A 17,775-nucleotide genomic window follows, 5' to 3' on the forward strand; every position below is an offset into this window, starting at 1 on the left:
ACCAATTCTTGTAGATCTGATAGATCCGCCTTCCTTACCTCTATTATTTTATAGATTTGATTGCTTCAATCATCAGTTGTCTCTTGTTTTCGGCTTTAGAATCTCCATCGTCATTCCCTTCTAATGTAGAAGAGATATTGATCCAAGAGCGTCCCTGAACCACTCCTATCTGGATTTGGATGTTTAAGGGCTTTTCCTCTGATTTCTCTTTTATCTTCAAATCTATAATATCTTTGTGTAGATCTGGAAGAATCTTAAGGATCTCTTCCATTTTTTGGTTCAAAATTTCTATTGTCATAGGTACATGGATTAACCTATGTCCATAATCTTAAATTGTATTTTGAACTTCTCTCAGATCTTGGGAGCTTTTCAAGGTATCTGGCTCGAGTTCTTTCTAATTAGTTCCTTTAATCATAATTTTTGAAGCTATAATTGTGCAAGAATTTACCCATTCCACTTCTCCTGGCTGGGATCTACCATGGATTTCGGTGGAGTGTAATCATTTTACCACTTTTCCTAGTAGTATTTGGTTGACTTGAAAAGTCAACATCTCTTCCTCTATTTCTTCTTTTGTAAGAAGATTCAAGTCAATCCTCTTGGATTGCATGTCTCTTTAAAAGTCTCCTCCATTAGTTGAAAAAATATCTAAATGCAATATAAATAAATATCTTTTTCAATAAATCTAGACTAATACCATTCAAGGCAAGCATGTGCAAGTGTTTGCATTAAAATGCAAAAGGTAGTGAAAGTGGACTAAAATACTCATTTTAAAGCTAAAAAGGGTAAAGCCATCCATAATTCCGTCAGATTCGTACGGAGGACTAAAATTGCAATTTTCTTAAATTTACTGGACTGAAATTGTCAGTCCTAAATTACAGGACCGTTTCAATCCTAAAATTATAGGACCGAGAACGCCACCCGCCCTTAATTAGATACGGGACAAATTTTGCAATTTTCTCTTTTTTTTCAAATATATAATTTACTCATTTTTAATATTGTAAATAGTAATTATACTAAATCCTATTTATATATATATGTATATGTTCTTAGAACCAAAACACACCAAATTAAACAAGATATTATTATTTTCTTATTCTTTCTTTTTTCAACCTACCAAGAAAACTAGCTACTGTATCGGGAAAATCCTTTTTTTTTTTATAGTGAACCAAAATTATTATAATTGAATTACTCCTTTTTATACATAAGTATGTTATTAAAGTATACAAACAATTATGATCAATTACAAGATAAATATTATTATATTAATAATCAGATGTGATCAACCTACACAAGAACTTCCTGAGAGATTATTACAAGAAAAAATAATTTGGTATACGTTATATGTCTGTTATTGGATCCAAAACCCACCAGAAACTAGGATATTACTATTTTCTTTTTTCTTGTTGTTTCTTAAGAAAACGGTTACTGCCAGTTATATAGGAAATGAAGTTGACAAGAATATGGACTCTGATGTGTATAGTGGACTCTCACTATATATATATATATATATATATATACACCCAATGATTTTTACCAAATCATTATACATATATATATACCTCCACCAAAAATCATTCTACGTACGAACTTCTTGTCCTTCATTCCTCTCCATCTGTGCAGTGTAGTGCATGCACTTATGGCTTCACCAGCATGGCTTCCACCCTTGAATTCACACGAAAATTCCTTCATAAATGTTGAGATCGACGAATTGCAATCCGTTCGAAGTTTTGAGGACCTCACGTTCTTGATCTTGCTTCACGTCGATGTCGATTTCTACTCGGAGAACGATAAGCACACGGGGTTGGTGTTTCCGGGCTATTCCATCACTCATAACAGACCGATCAACGTAAAAGGTGCAGAATCACTGGAGGAGTCATTGTGGGATCTCATCCTGGACGAAGATCTCATCCCCTTCCCATTGCGCAACTGCTGTTGGACGGAACCCCAACTCCACGGCCGTCAGTGGCAGTTGCTTCTACTTACCAACGAGGATGAGCTCGTTGAGAAAATCTCTGATTTCCTTCGTCTGGTGCACAACAAACCAAAGAACAAGGACATGATGGCATTGGTGCGCTTGGAGATCCGGAAAGATGTCATGGTGCCTATGGAGGAATTCGCGTCGTGGGTTTCTTGGTTTGATGAGCAGAAGCGGATTGACCCCACATTTGAGTATGAATACAGCAAAGCCATCAGAAGACCGCGTGACATGAGCGAGGTTCAGCAAGAAGCGGAATCGTTAATGGCGAGGCGTCCGGCAAAGATAGTCAACGGGGAGCTACAAATTGTGGCTGTGAATGGCGGAAAAGATGATGATGGAGCGTCGATGTTGGCGAAAGAGTCATGTTCCATATGTTTGGAAGGGTTTTCCAATGGGGGCCGCGGGACGAGGCTGCCTTGCAGTCATATGTACCATGAAAATTGCATATTGAGGTGGCTGCGAACAAATCATGTTTGTCCTTTGTGTCGCTATGAGTTGGCCATTGACGAGTAATGTAATCTTGAATTTTGTTCAATGATTGATGTATCATTTCTTAATCTTAAATTTTGTTCAAAGATTGAGGTAGCAGTTCTTGATCTTGAGTTTTGTTCAAAGATTGATGAACGAGTTCTTGAATATATTAATGAGTTTTGTAGCTGCGGATATATCTTAATATGTTTCTTGATAATCTGAAGCTTATAGATTGGGTTAAAACATGTTAATTAGTTCCGTCATCAACTGTCATTAATTATGGAAAATGATTATGTCAAGAAATGTATATAATATATACACAGTTAGATTAATTTGGACATATACTGCATTCCCGCATCAAATATGTAGATTTTTGTTTGAGAAAATTATTTCATTTGACTTGATTAATTATGATTTTACAGTCTCTTACTTTCTGGTTCAGTTAATGTATACTATTGCTCATGTTTACGTTAATTAGAACTTATCACATGTGTTGTACGTATAGAAATACCATATGTTATTACTTATTAGCTACAGAATTTATTAATGAAGTACATAATTTATTATATTTTTATTATTAAAATATTAGTATATACATTTATTTTTTTCAAAAATTGAAAATAATTATTTTAGTTGATGAGGAAAGATTTGTTATTGATTTACTTTTAAATTTAATTCATACTATTACATGAAAAGTTTAGTCTTTAAAATTAATTTTTTTGTTTTGTAATTATTGATTATTATACAAAAAATTAACATCGAACTAATTAGAAAGTAAAATTGTCATTGCCAATCTATATTACTTAATATAAGAAATTTACTTGCTAATTAGTAAATTTAAAAATAAAAATCTACTTCCTAATGAATTCCATTGCGACTTGTTTAAAAAATATATTAATTAATGTAGATTAACAATAAAAAATTTACTTGCTCATTAGTTCGACGCTGATTTTTGTCGCAACAACTGAATCATTTTCTTGTTATGTCATGTTCAACTCACATGTAATCTTCTGGTCCAATGGGCTATAAAGTACTAAAAATTGTCAAAATTTTAAAATTACAAAAATCAATTCGTATACAACTAGAATTGCCACCACCACTAAGTTAAATGACTAAATTGCATATTTTTCCTGCCAAAATATAATAAAAGACTAGTCTAATAACATTGTGAGCACAATAATCTTGCTATATATATACATGCGACAATGTTACCAAGAGAAAGAAAGGAAAAAATATATATATACATTGATGGGCAACTATTGACTACAAACTAAAATCATGATAAATAATTATTATTAATTATGATTAAATAAATCAATATATATATTATTATAGGTCAGACTCAATTCTTGCAGGGGAGAAGAGATCTTATTGGAAGAATTGCCACGGGTAGGGTTTCGATGTTTCCGCTGCAAATGTCAAGTGGATGAAATAATTTTCACTGATCGGGGTAGTTTTATGATGAATTTTAGATGGATTATGTTATACTACATCCATTATAAAAAAAATATATATATTTATAGTAACGGTTTTTAAAACGGCTACATGAATATTATATAACAGTTTTTAATCAATTTGAACGGCTACTGAAATGGACAGCCTCTTGCGGCTTTTCTGAGTGCTACAAAATATGTGTAACGGTTTACCTGGTGGCCGTTACAACTGGCAACGTCCTTTATACCAGCCCTAAAAGCCGTTGCAATACTTGACCAAATGCAGAAAATGAGTTTGGACCCTTATTTGGTACTGTCGAATTAAATTTGATAAAAACATTTTTGACAACCCTGACACATAATTATAGGGGCCACCATCGTAATATGAACTAGGACTGACATGAGTAGAACAGGACCTTGTACCATCATCAGACACACCATCGTGGTAAGAAGAAAATCCAGCCGGCTACATAAAAAACCATCCTTTGCGCTAAATCCATCTTCGTTCATCAGCCTAGTGGGAATTACCCTCCTGCTGAGCAATTGAGGTTTGCTCTTCCTGCACTGGAGGGGCAGTCACAACATCAAAGTACTCCTGCATCATATTTTCGCCATGTCAATTCTAATTATAATATTTTGGCAAAAATCATTGCAGACATAGGTGATAATCGATATCATCGGGTGTTTTGAACGTTTCGTTTTTGCACTTTCAGCACGAACACCTAATTTTGTCTCCATCATATGTCCACGCAAACACTTGACCCATTTTATGAAAGTCTTAACGCCATCCTCAAACTCCAGTGTAATACCTGCCCTCCGATGAAGGTTCTTATCAAAAATTCATCTCCTTAGTTGCAGTAACATGATGATATATCACTATATATTCACACATAAATATAATTATATTTCGATCTATAAATTTATAAATATTACATTAGACTAATAATACATAACATATATATAAGTTCAAAAAATAAAAAAACCAAAATAATTGAACAATAATTTTATTAACAAAAAGGATTAAATGTGTTACCTGGTCAACCAACTCAAGAGATCAACAGTTGCTAGTCCAAGAACTAAGCAAATCAACATGATCAAGTGTATATACACGAAAATTAGAGAGAAATTGATATGTGTGTGATTAATAATCAATTTTAGAAGAAATAAAATGAAATAAAAACACCTTGCAACACACATATATATAAGCTAAGGTGTCCCGGCTTTTGGAACAGCCGTTAGAGCGAACAACATAGGCATTGAAATATAGCCATTTAAAAATATAGCCTTTATAAGGTCTGACTTTGGAACGGCCTTTATAATACATATGAAAAAAAAAAAACCTTCCATATTGGTATGGCCTTTGTACATTTGTTTACATAGATTTTGATTCGGTTTTATGTACTGTATCTGTAACAACTCTCTTTTGTTTTTTTTTTTTTCACACACCATTACAAAGTTAAATGACCGTCCCAAAAATCATAGAAAATTAGTAATGACCTAAAATTATTATCGATCTTTGTAACGGTCCGCTACATTTTAACATTTGGTACTTTACATGTTGTATTGGAAAAGCTTCCAGAATAAAAAATGCTGGTCGCCACTAAATCCAAAAATAATTTTAAAAGTTGTTACTAATTGTGATGACCATATTTATTTGAAACGGCTTTAGGGATATAACGATGTAGTAACGGTTTTGGTTGTTGCAAAAAAGTAAAATTGTTATTAGCTCCGACATAACGTCATCAAAACTTATTTCTTACAAACTTATTAGAAAGGTCGTGTGTATGACTGTTCCAAAAAAAATCATTACAAATTCTGTATTTTTTTTTGTAGTAATCTAACATTTTGGGACAAACGCGTTGAGATGGATAACCACCCCAACATTTGCTAAAGTTTCAAACACATTTTGCAATAGTTGTTTGTCGCAAATACCATAAAACAAGTAACTCGATTCTCGATGGCTAGAATATTTATATACTTTTGATGGATTGAATGTCGTAGTTCGTTTCAAAATATCATTTTATTTAAAACAATAAAAATTAATTTTATTATTATGTTTTAATTAAATATTATTTTTAAATTTAATTTAAAAGTTAAATAGAATGCAATTTAAATAAATGCATAATTAATAAATTAAAAAATATTAATAAAAAACTAGTAAAATTTAGTATGATTTTGTTTTAAATAAGAAAAAAAAATCCTATTCTTAAGCGACGTCCTTCCTTGCTCTCCGCAGCCCACTGGTGGGCTTGAACAGTGTCGTTTGCTGGGTTAAGATCATGGGATGAATGCTCGACCGATTTCGGATATGGTGAGACGCCAAATTAAAATATTTCATTATGTACAACATCGTCCCCTCCATCCGCTCAATGCATTGCTAGAGTCCGACGATTTTCGGGTCTGTTGTCGGTGTCGGTGGCCCACTCATCTGCGATGGTGCCGTAGTGGAGGTTTGAGCTTCTGAGCCCAAATGGAAGATTCAGCCCTTGTCTCGACCCCTAGCCACATCGACGTCCCATAACTGCTCCTCTATCACAGCGATCGAGGTTGCTGAAGATGCAGTCTCCAAACAAGCCGTCTACGCTTGGACGGACTGGTTTTTGGACAGTTTCTAGAATATCTCCTAAAATTTGGGGGGTAGGGGACCAAAAAAAAATTTAATTGAAAATGAAACTTGCATACTTACAATCACCAACTCCGCCCTGAAGGTGCTCCAATGGTCGCCCGCCTTATTTTTATTGCATCTCGCGAAGACCTCCTACCATGATTCTTAAATTGTAGTGTTAATGGTATAGGGAAAATCCTTTTTTTTTTTTTATAGTGATCCAAAATTATTAGAATTGAATTACTCCTTTTTATACATAAGTATGTTATTATAGTATACAAAAATTATGATCAATTACAAGATAAATATTATTATATTAATAATCGGATGTGATCAACCTACACAAGAACTTCCTGAGAGATTATTACAAGAAAAAATAATTTGGTATACGTTATATGTCTGTTATTGGATCCAAAACCCACCAGAAACTAGGATATTACTATTTTCTTTTTTCTTGTTGTTTCTTAAGAAAACGGTTACTGCCAGTTATATAGGAAATGAAGTTGACAAGAATATGGACTCTGATGTGTATAGTGGACTCTCACTATATATATATATATACACCCAATGATTTTTACGAAATCATTATACATATATACCTCCACCAAAAATCATTCTACGTACGAAGTTCTTGTCCTTCATTCCTCTCCATCTGTGTAGTGTAGTGCAGTGCATGCACTATGGCTCCACCGGCATGGCTTCCACCCTTGAATTCACATGAAAATTCCTTCATAAATGTTGAGATCGACGAATTGCAATCCGTTCGAAGTTTTGGGGACCTCAGGTTCTTGATCTTGCTTCACGTCGATGTCGATTTCTACTCGGAGAACGATGAGCACACGGGGGTGGTGTTTCCGGGCTATTCCATCACTCACACCAGACCGATCAACGTAAAAGGTGCAGAATCTCTGGAGGAGTCATTGTGGGATCTCATCCTGGACGAAGATCTCATCCCCTTCCCATTGCGCAACTGCTGTTGGACGGAACCCCAACTCCACGGCCGTCAGTGGCAGTTGCTTCTACTTACCAACGAAGATGAGGTCGTTGGGAAAATCTCTGATTTCCTTCGTTTGGTGCACAATAAACCAAAGAACAAGGACATGATGGCATTGGTGCGCTTGGAGATCCGGAAAGACGTGATGGTGCCTGCGGAGGAATTCGCGTCGTGGGTTTCTTGGTTTGATGAGCAGAAACGGATTGACCCCACATTTGAGTATGAATACAGTAAAGCCATCAGAAGACCGCGTGACATGAGCGAGGTTCAGCAAGAAGCGGAATCGTTAATGGCGAGGCGTCCGGCAAAGATAGTCAACGGGGAGCTACAGAATGTGGCTGTGAATGGCGGAAAAGATGATGATGGAGCGTCGATGTTGGCGAAAGAGTCATGTTCCATATGTTTGGAAGGGTTTTCCAATGGGGGACGCGGGACGAGGCTGCCTTGCAGTCATATGTTCCATGAAAATTGCATATTGAGGTGGCTGCGGGAAAATCATGTTTGTCCTTTGTGTCGCTATGAGTTGCCCATTGACGAGTAATGTAATCTTGAATTTTGTTCAATGATTGATGTAGATTATTTTCTTCTTAATGCAAGGAACCGAAAATAAATCAGGAATATAAGAAAATAAATGTCTTAAGCAGCTATCATTTTGAATTTATTAAAATTTGTTTCGTAATAATGCTATTCTTAATTGCATGTATAAAACCAAAATTACTATCTTTTCAAACTAATCAGAATTGTTTTCTTAGTTATATATAATGAAAGAGAATCAATTTTGAAAACCTTTATAAGATTTGCTACTTTTCTAATTTCTACTAGGTTCAGGGTTAATCCCATATATTGCATTCCCGCATAATATGTAGATTTTTGTTTGAGAAAATTATTTCATTTGACCTAATTAATTATGATTTTACAGTCCCGTACTTTCTAATTCAGTTAATCTATACTTGCTGATTAGTTTAATGTTAATTTTAGTATTAGATTTTTTCGCATGAATTGAATTATTTTCTTGCAGTGTCATGTACAATTTACATGAAATCTTCTGGTCAAATAATATATAAAAGTACTAAAATTATCAAAATTTTAAAATTATAATACTAAATTATAAATATGAATTCATATACAACCAAAATTGCCACCACCACTAAGTTAAATGACTAAATTTTCCCTGCCAAAATATAATAAAAGACTGGTCTAATTATATTATGAACACAATAATCTAGCTTTATATATACATGTGACAATGTTACCAAAAGAAAGAAAAAGAAAAACATTTATGGGCAACTATTGATTATGGACTAAAATCATGATAAATAATTATTATTAAATATTATTAAATAAAATATATGTATTACTGTAGGGCAGACTCACTTCTTGCACGGGAGAAGAGACCTTGTTGGAAGAATTGCGACGGGTAAGCACGGTTTCGATGTTTCCGTTGCAATGTCAAGTGGACGAAATATTTTTCACTGATCGGGGTAGTTTTGTGATTAATTTCATATGGATTATATTATACTACATCTACTATTAAAAAAATATATTTCATAGTAATGATTTTTCTAATGACTACATTAATATTATGTAATATTTTTTAATTAATTGCCACGGTTATTGTAAACAAACAGTCTTTTGTGTTTTTTTCAAATGCTACAAAATATTTGTAACGGCCTACTTGATGGCCTATACAACTTGTAACGGCCTTTATACCCGTCCTAAAAGCCGATACAATACTTGACCGAATGCAGAAAATGAGTTTGGACCTTTTTTACAACGGTCAAATTAAATTTGATATAGTTATTATTGGAACAGCTATTATAAAACATATAGCTATGGAATTGCTTCAACTTGGGAACAGTCTTTTGAATTCTCTTTTTTGGCCGTGCATTATTTTTTAACGATTTTTGTCCCGAGTTTTGTAATACTTTTTTCAGTACTCTTTGCAGAGTATGGCCTTTGTAGCTACTTGTTTGAACTATGTTTTTAGTTTTGTACCGACCTTTGTTACTATTTTTTATATTGCTTTAGTAATGATTTTTTGGTTGCCTTTTTAAAAATTGATAACTCTCTTTTATACCGTCTTTAGAACTATATTCGTAGTTATATGATAATAAATTATATTCCAAAAATTGTTACGAAAGCCATTAAAAAAATAAAATATTTTTTATATTATTTATTTGTATTTAATTTATTTTAGTATTCATTTTTGTAAAAGTAATTTATTGGGATTTTTTTATATATATGTAGTTTAATTTCTTAAATGTGTATTATAAAAAATATATTATATAGCAAGAAAATAAAAATAATTAAATTAATAAAATAAAAATATTATTCAATATTGTATTTTTATACATAAAAAAATCCTTATCTAAATCAGTCTCTCCATCGGTAGGGTCTTTCTCGTCCTCGTCAATGAGTGCTACGAGATCAGCTGGAGACTAGGACGGTTGGGGCAACGGAGGAGTGGGCCAGGTGTTCACTGTCCGCTACATCCACTCCTCAAGCCTCGTGACCCGATCATCAAGGTTGGGGCGTGGTAGTTGTGGTGGCGACGGCGATGGAGCAGTGGATGAATCGGGCTGTGATGGTCCAGCAACTGTGTAGTGGGCCTCGAGCCGAGGCTGAATACTCAGCCTCTCTTCCAGGCTCCCACTGCTGCTGGCAATCACAGTTTTTGCTCGATCGAAGCCACCGAGCCTTGAGAGGATGATGAAGGATCTTGATGACTGTTTGGTTGGGTATGTCGTTCCTCCATCATCATCAGGAACAACGCCTACGAATAGATTAATTGATTAGTGAAATTAAAAAATAATTTTAAATTCATAAATTAAATTATAACATACTTACCACACCTCTACTGCCCTTGGGCCTCTCCATTGGCCGTCTTCATTCTTTTTATAGCACTTCTCGAACACCTACTCTATTTGATGGGATTTTCGAGTTGTGCCTCATGTTCAAAAACCATTTAAAAAATTAATTACTAAATTATAAAATTAATTAAACTAATAGCATAGTTTAAATTATTTACCATTTTACGCTTGTCCGCCGCAAAGAAGGACAACCCCCTGTGGTAGATGGTAATAGCTGTGTCCGGGTTAGCCTTATTTTTCGTCGACTATGACTCTCTGGTTTTGCCCAGTAATCTAGGAGCTGGAGTCATATCTCCTCGACCAGCCACAACAGTCGGGCCAACTGATTTCGAGCGTCTGTGAATCGTTTATATAAGAACTTACCTGCCCGCGACTTGATGCCTTGAACATCTACTCATCATCGAAGTCCCACTAGTAAGACAACTGCAAATCTCAAATATTAGAAAAAAAATATAAATATTAGATAAAAATGTAAGTATTATATAAGAAAAATATCATTCTTACCTTTAAATTATTAAACCAAGATAACTGGTGCTCTTGTGAGATCTGCGGACTGTAGCATAGTCATGAATCTACAATTTAAAAAATATAAATATTAAATTATGGCGGTAATCCATTTTTTTAAACAAAAATCTGCGGACTGTAGCATAGTCATGAATCTACAATTTAAAAAATATTAATATTAAATTATGGCGGTAATCCAGCCAGATTTTTGTTTAAGAAAATGATTTCATTTGACCTAATTAATTATGAGTTTACAGTCTCTTACTTTCTGGCTCAGTTAATCTATTCTTGTGCTTATGTTTATGTAAATTAGGACTTACACATGTGTTGTACGTATAGAAATACATACTTAGAGGTGCATATATTATTACTTATTAGCAACGAAATATATTAATTAAGTACATAATTTATTATATTTTATCATTCAAACATTAGTATATATATTTATTTTTTTAAAAATTTGATAATAATTATTTTAGTTGATGAGGAAAGATTTGTTATTTGTTTTCCTTTTAAAATTTAATTGATACTATTAAATTAAAAGTTTAGTCCTTCAAATTAAATTTTGTGTTTTGTACTTATTAATTATTATGTAAAATGATTCTTTTATTGAAACAAACTGATGCAAAAGTAAAATTAATATATAAAAATCCAATAATGAAATAAAATTAATAGTCAAAGTCCCTTATCTTTGAATTCTTTATAAATGATTTAAGTTTAATAAATTGATCGTGTTATTATTTTACCTCTATAATATTATAGAAAAAAGTACAATATAAAAATAATTATATAATATTAATATTAAAATCAAATCAAATATATATTCAAAAATTTCCAAATTTAAAATTTTCAACAACACTTTTAATTTAATAAAATTGAGGATTTTTTTTTATATTTATTCTGTATTAATTCTATATTTACTTTTTGAAGTTTTAATTAGTACGTACATGTTCTTCATACTCTATTCATTTTAAATATTATTGTGCCCTAGTAAATTAATTTTATAAATATCTAAGACTTTTCTACCAAATTAAGCATGTCAAAATATTATTTGCCTATTTATTAGTTAGCTATATTATTTATCTTAAAACTAGTCTCGATGAATAATTAGAAATGCCAAATATTTTTTCTTTGATAGAATTCAATATTATAAATAGTTAATCCCTTATATAAGTTTTTTTTTTTTTCAAATCACCCTTACTCCCTCAAACTTTTTTATTTTTTATTTTTGGAATGGATTTTATTTAATTTGGAACGAGAGGATATATTTTGGAATGGATTTTGTAACGAGCAACTGCCCATTTGTGCTGTTAGGGTTACAAAAACTTTATAACGGGTTAAAAAAATTATATCAATAAATTCAATAAATTTTGATTAACGGATGGACCTATTTGTTAGACGGAAGCAAACCTTATAGGTACTAGATGTAATTTCCTAAACCAAATAGAATTTACGTTTAATTACATCAAAACCTCAAGAGATGAGAGTGTAATTATCCCTATATATTAGTGTTTATGTCAAATCATGTCTCTTTTAGAGAAAATAGCATTTTTGGTCCCATAAATTAGGCTCGTTTCACTTTTGGTCTCATTCATTTTGGGATTAATATTTTCAGTCATGTAACTTATACAAATTAGCACTTTTGATCCCCATCCACTCTTGTGTCTATAATTTAACAATGTAGGTCATGTGGACAACACGTTTTTAGGACAACATAAACCATAAAAGAGAAATCCCCCTTTCTTTGTCTTAATTTTCTTCAAAATTTATTTTTTTTCCCCTCCAATACTGTTATATTTCCTCATCAATTGGTCCAAGCTGGAAAATGCGCTAATTTTTTCTCCAGCTAAAAATACTTAGCCAGCACGTGGCTTATACCGTTAAAGTGTAGACAGAAAAGTGGATGAAGACCAAAAGTACTAATACTTGTAAGTTATGGGATTAAAATGCTAATCCCATAATGAATAGGACCAAAAGCGAAATGGACGTAACTTATGAAACAAAAAATGTTATTTCCCCTCTTTTATATATATTTGGCTTGCATTTGGGAAGGGCCAAAATGAGAGAAAAACATCATGATAAGGTGTCTTTGTACGAGCCCAAACATTGGGTGTGTTTCGATCCATCTCGGAGATAGGACGAAAATAAATACAAACATAGTGTAACTAATGTTTTTCTTATAAAATTATGTACACCATAAGATTGTAACTATAAGAAAAAATTATTTGTTTACTCCTTTATGTTTGTCTGCTATTAATTTTAGTCCATTAAGTTTATGTGTTTTAGTTTTAGTCCTCTAACTTTCAAAAATATGTAATTTTAGTCTTCTAATTCAATTTCTTATAATTTTACTCCTGCACAGTTTTTTAAAGAACAAATTTAGTTCATCTCCATTCATTTTGCCTCTCATAACTAATGCCCACATAGAAAGTATGAATTTATGAAGACTTTATTTTATTTTGAAAGCATTTAAAGGGTTAATGCTTTAAGAGCATTAAGATGGACTACTAAATAAATTTTATCATCAAAAGGGAAAAAGAGTTCTAAATTAAGTTAAAGGGCCAAATCTATACAAAATTAATAGATGAAGGACTAAATCTAATATTGTCAAAATTAAAGGACCATAAAGAATTCAGGTCAAACTTATAGGAACAAAATATTCTTTTTTCCCCTTTGCAAAATATGTGCAGGACAACAACAGAGAACTGTTGATTTTTTACTATTAACTGTGGTAATGGAATAAAGATTTTGCTAAGAGCTCTAAATTTTTGCAACAAATGAGGTGATGATGCCAAATTAACCTATCCAAAAATGTAGGATAAGAGAAATTTTGGCAAAGCTCTTTTTCCTTTCAAGCAACAAGGACTCATCGACAGCGATAACTTTTACAAGAATCTGAAGAAAAAATTAAGAACCTCAAGGAAGAGTTGCAGGAGATAAAGTCACTAGACATAAGTGATGAGAGCAGACTTTCCCTCAAAAATATCAAGAGACTAATCCAGAGGAATTTCAGCACGGACTCTCCTGCATGGTGGGATAGGAATAAGATTGAACCAACTCTGAATGTGACGTCCGTAGAATTTTTTACGTAATTGGAAGACTAATTGATAATTATTAAAAATTTAAATTTAATTAATAAATAAATTATAGATTGAATTTGAAATATAATAAAATTTGAACGGATTAAATTGAATTTCGTTATAGTATTTGAAAGTAAATTATACTAATTAGGAAGTTAGAAAGGACGTAAAAATAATTATTTAAAAAAAATTAAAAAAAAGAAAAAAAAAATAAGATGGTGGGCCGTGGCATGTGCTGCCACCGCCTCACCAATCATCCAATATATATATATACATATATATATATATATATGTATGTTAATTGAAAACATTCACACATTAACACACACACTCACAAAACACACACACACAGACGCGCACAATTGCGGAGGAAACTGAGGTACGGATTTAGATTTTATTTTTTAATAATTTACATAATTATATTATTTAAATAGTTCTTTTATTAAATATAGTTTATATTGAGCGATATACTATTTTATCGGAGTATTTTATGATTTTGGCTATTTAAATTAGTGTCGCATTAAATATCACATATGCTATAAAAATGATATAGTTGGGTAATTAAAATATTAAATTTGTTAGATTTAATTATTATTATAGCTAATTTATACAATTCCATTGGAATGATTAACCAAATATAAAATTTTATGTATTGTTGCTTAATTAATTGTATAGTAACGATAAATTGACAGAAAATTCATAGAAATATTTCGAAAGTTATATTTTAGAAATATTATGTTATTAATGAGAGAAAAGGAAGTTTCAGTGGTAATATAATTTACGAATGTTATTAAAAATGATAGTTATAAATATATGGGGGGTTTGGTTAAGTGAATTCTTATGAATTATTTGGTAAATTAAATATATTGATTATACGTATAACATTCTATTATAGGACGTGACGAAAAAGTAGAGGGTTGAGCAGTCCCTCATGAATCGAAGTATTTTGGAATTTACGGTAAGTATAGCTAATTGAATTTATATATATATATGTAGTATTGTATATATTATATATATTGATTTCTTGGATGCGAACGTGGACTTGGCTTTATATTATTATACGTGGCTTTTGTATATTGATTGTTTATATAATTAGTTGTGGATTATTTGTTAGATTACCATAATATTGGTGAAATTGTTAGTATGTGATATGTGATGGTAATGTAGAGATATGCAGGATATGATTATGTGATAATCATATAATTGATTGTTGATGAAATCAAATTGGGAGTTGTTATTGAGAAAGTGATTATTATAAAGAATAGAATGACGATTGTGAGTTGAAATAAAAGATGATGCTTACCTAGTTGGGAACACAGTCAATGATTTATGAAAATGTGATTGATGATAATGTGATTGATATTGAGATATGAAAAATATATGATTTAAGCTAGGTACCATGGCGCGTAGGATACCGGGGTATTTCGGGCAGCGGGAAATATCCTGTGATGTTAGCTACACACTGGGGTGGTGTGGGGATACCATGTTTGTTGTGATGTCCTGTGCTAATATTGCTACACAGCTGAAGTAAAAGAGTGTGGGGATATCACACAATGGGTATCATGTGATATATATGATATGATGATGGCCGGCGAAACCATTGACTGATGTACTCCAGCTAGAGTAAGTGGGGCCCTTAACTAATAAATGATAACGAATGAATATTATGTCGCGGATTGATTTACAGTTGTGAGTATGTATTACTGCTTATATTTGATGTTGCTATATGACGAATGACTGTTGTCGGTGTGACTGCATGTACGTGAATCTTTGTCTGTGTATGTATATAGACTAATCAGCTATACTTATTGAGTAGGCAGCTCATTCCTTGCCACGTACTTTTCAAGAGATAGGTCACACTGATTAGCCACATTGGACTTTGGGCGGTGCCGTCGTCTTTATTAGATGGGTCAGTCGTGACATTTGAAGTCAGAGTTTTTGATTGTTGGGTCGTTAAATATTCTGATCTTTTATCGAGATTTGTGTTTAAAGTTGTGGTATGATTTTCCTTGAGGTTATGTACATGAGGACATCTAGTGAGGGTAAATATAAACTTTTGATGATATCTAATACCTTTTGTGATATATATATTATATTGATAAATTAAAATTTATTTTACGGGTTGAAGGAGAATTATTTATAGAATGAGTTCTGATTAAAGAAAGGATGAAATAGTAATAATTAGATGTAGCGAGTAGGGGGTGCTACACTGAAAGTCAAATACAAATACAAATATGAGTATGTTCGATACAAGCCTATCCAAATGAACATGGAGGATAAGAAAGATAGGCAAGATCGATTATCAAAGAGCATATCAATCTTGGACTCATTGAGCCTAGAGTCTCTACTGACAGTAGCCTTGGCTTTTTGGTAGGAGACCTTGGTGAGATAAAAAGAGGTCTACCCAGGTTGGTAATAACTATCAAGGTATTAATAGAATATTAAAAGTTGATGGTTATTACATTCCCAGTAGAGAACACTTAATTGATAGCATTAAAGGCGCTAAAGTGCTTTCAAAATTTGACTGTAAATCTGATTTTTATCATATCAAGATGGAGAATCAATCAACGAATTTATTGTATTCTCTACACTGCTGGAATGTGTTTCCAATGAGCTAATCCATCCTAAATATTTCAAAGAAAAATGGATAATCTTTTTAAAAATTATTATGAATTTATGTTTGTCTACATTGACGACATATTGATTGCATCTAACAATATGAAATATCATATTAAACATCTTAAGATATTTTCTAATGCATGCCATAAAGAAGGATTAGTATTTTTCGAAAAGAAAGCTATTATAGCTGTCAATAAAATTGAATTTTAGAAATTCTTATTGAAGAAACATGTAATGAGTTACAGGGTCATATTGTGAAGAAAATCCGCAATTTTCCTGATGTACTCAAGGATAAAAAGCATTTGCAGAGCTTCTTGGGAGTTGTTAATTTTGCAGGTATCTTTATTAAGGATCTTGCAGATATAGAAAATATTTTCGACCACTTTTGAAGAAAACAGAAAGTTCAAAGTGGAAGTGGGAAGAAATTCACACTCAAAGGGTTCGTAAGCTGAAACAGGTTTGCAGGGACATGCTAAAGCTTGCCATATCACAAGATGAGGATGAATTCATACTCTATACAAACGGCAATGACTATAGATGGGCAGTAGTTTTGCTCTTGAAAAAAATTACTATCGGAAGAACCTTGTAGATATATAGGAAGGTTGTTCTTATGACAACAAGCCCATGTTCACATAACAACAAGCCCAAACTTGGGATATTAACGAGAATGAGTTCTTTGCAATTCGGAAGGCTTTAAGAAATAGATTCTATTTTTACTTGCTAAAGAATTCACATTAAAATTTAATAATACTAATGTTAAGGCGTTCCTGAAAAACAAACTAGAATCTAAAAATTGAGAAATCTCATATTTTCAAATGGCAAGCAGAATGTCAATATTATTGTTTTGATATTGTCGTTATAAAATCTATGATATGTTCTTGCAAATTTCCTGACAAGAAATGAAAACATATGAAGCAAACTCCATTATATTGAGGCTCAGGCACCTCAGAGAAAAATCTTGAGGAGCTTGACAAGAAATTTGGACGGTTAGCAATGAATGCCCAAGTAGCCTAACAAATACAAAGAGTTGATCTTGACACTGTCCAATCGAGATAAGAAGTACCATTGTGGCTTAAACCTCGCTATGGAACGACCTACAAGAACCAATTCGAAAGTCATCACCCTCGGGGATGACTCGCGAGTTGAGAGAGCATAACCCTAAACATCCACTTAAAGTACAGGACTACCGATTGCACAAGGTCATCGCCAGACTCTAGTGAA

At 32.3% G+C, this 17,775-nt stretch overlaps 1 long non-coding RNA gene across 1 annotated transcript; it reads left to right on the forward strand.

The window, feature by feature from the left end:
* Nucleotides 1-14,240: 14,240 nt before the first annotated feature.
* LOC148787302 (uncharacterized) lies at nt 14,241-17,255 on the forward strand. The gene is made up of 2 exons (XR_016066902.1): nt 14,241-14,314; nt 14,831-17,255. It is a non-coding gene; the product is annotated as an uncharacterized LOC148787302 (long non-coding RNA).
* The last annotated feature ends 520 nt before the right edge of the window (nt 17,256-17,775 follow it).

This window comes from Sesamum indicum, linkage group LG8, assembly GCF_026168435.1.
Source record: "Sesamum indicum cultivar Baizhima isolate 11 linkage group LG8, ASM2616843v1, whole genome shotgun sequence".
NCBI classification, from domain to species: Eukaryota; Viridiplantae; Streptophyta; class Magnoliopsida; order Lamiales; family Pedaliaceae; genus Sesamum; species Sesamum indicum.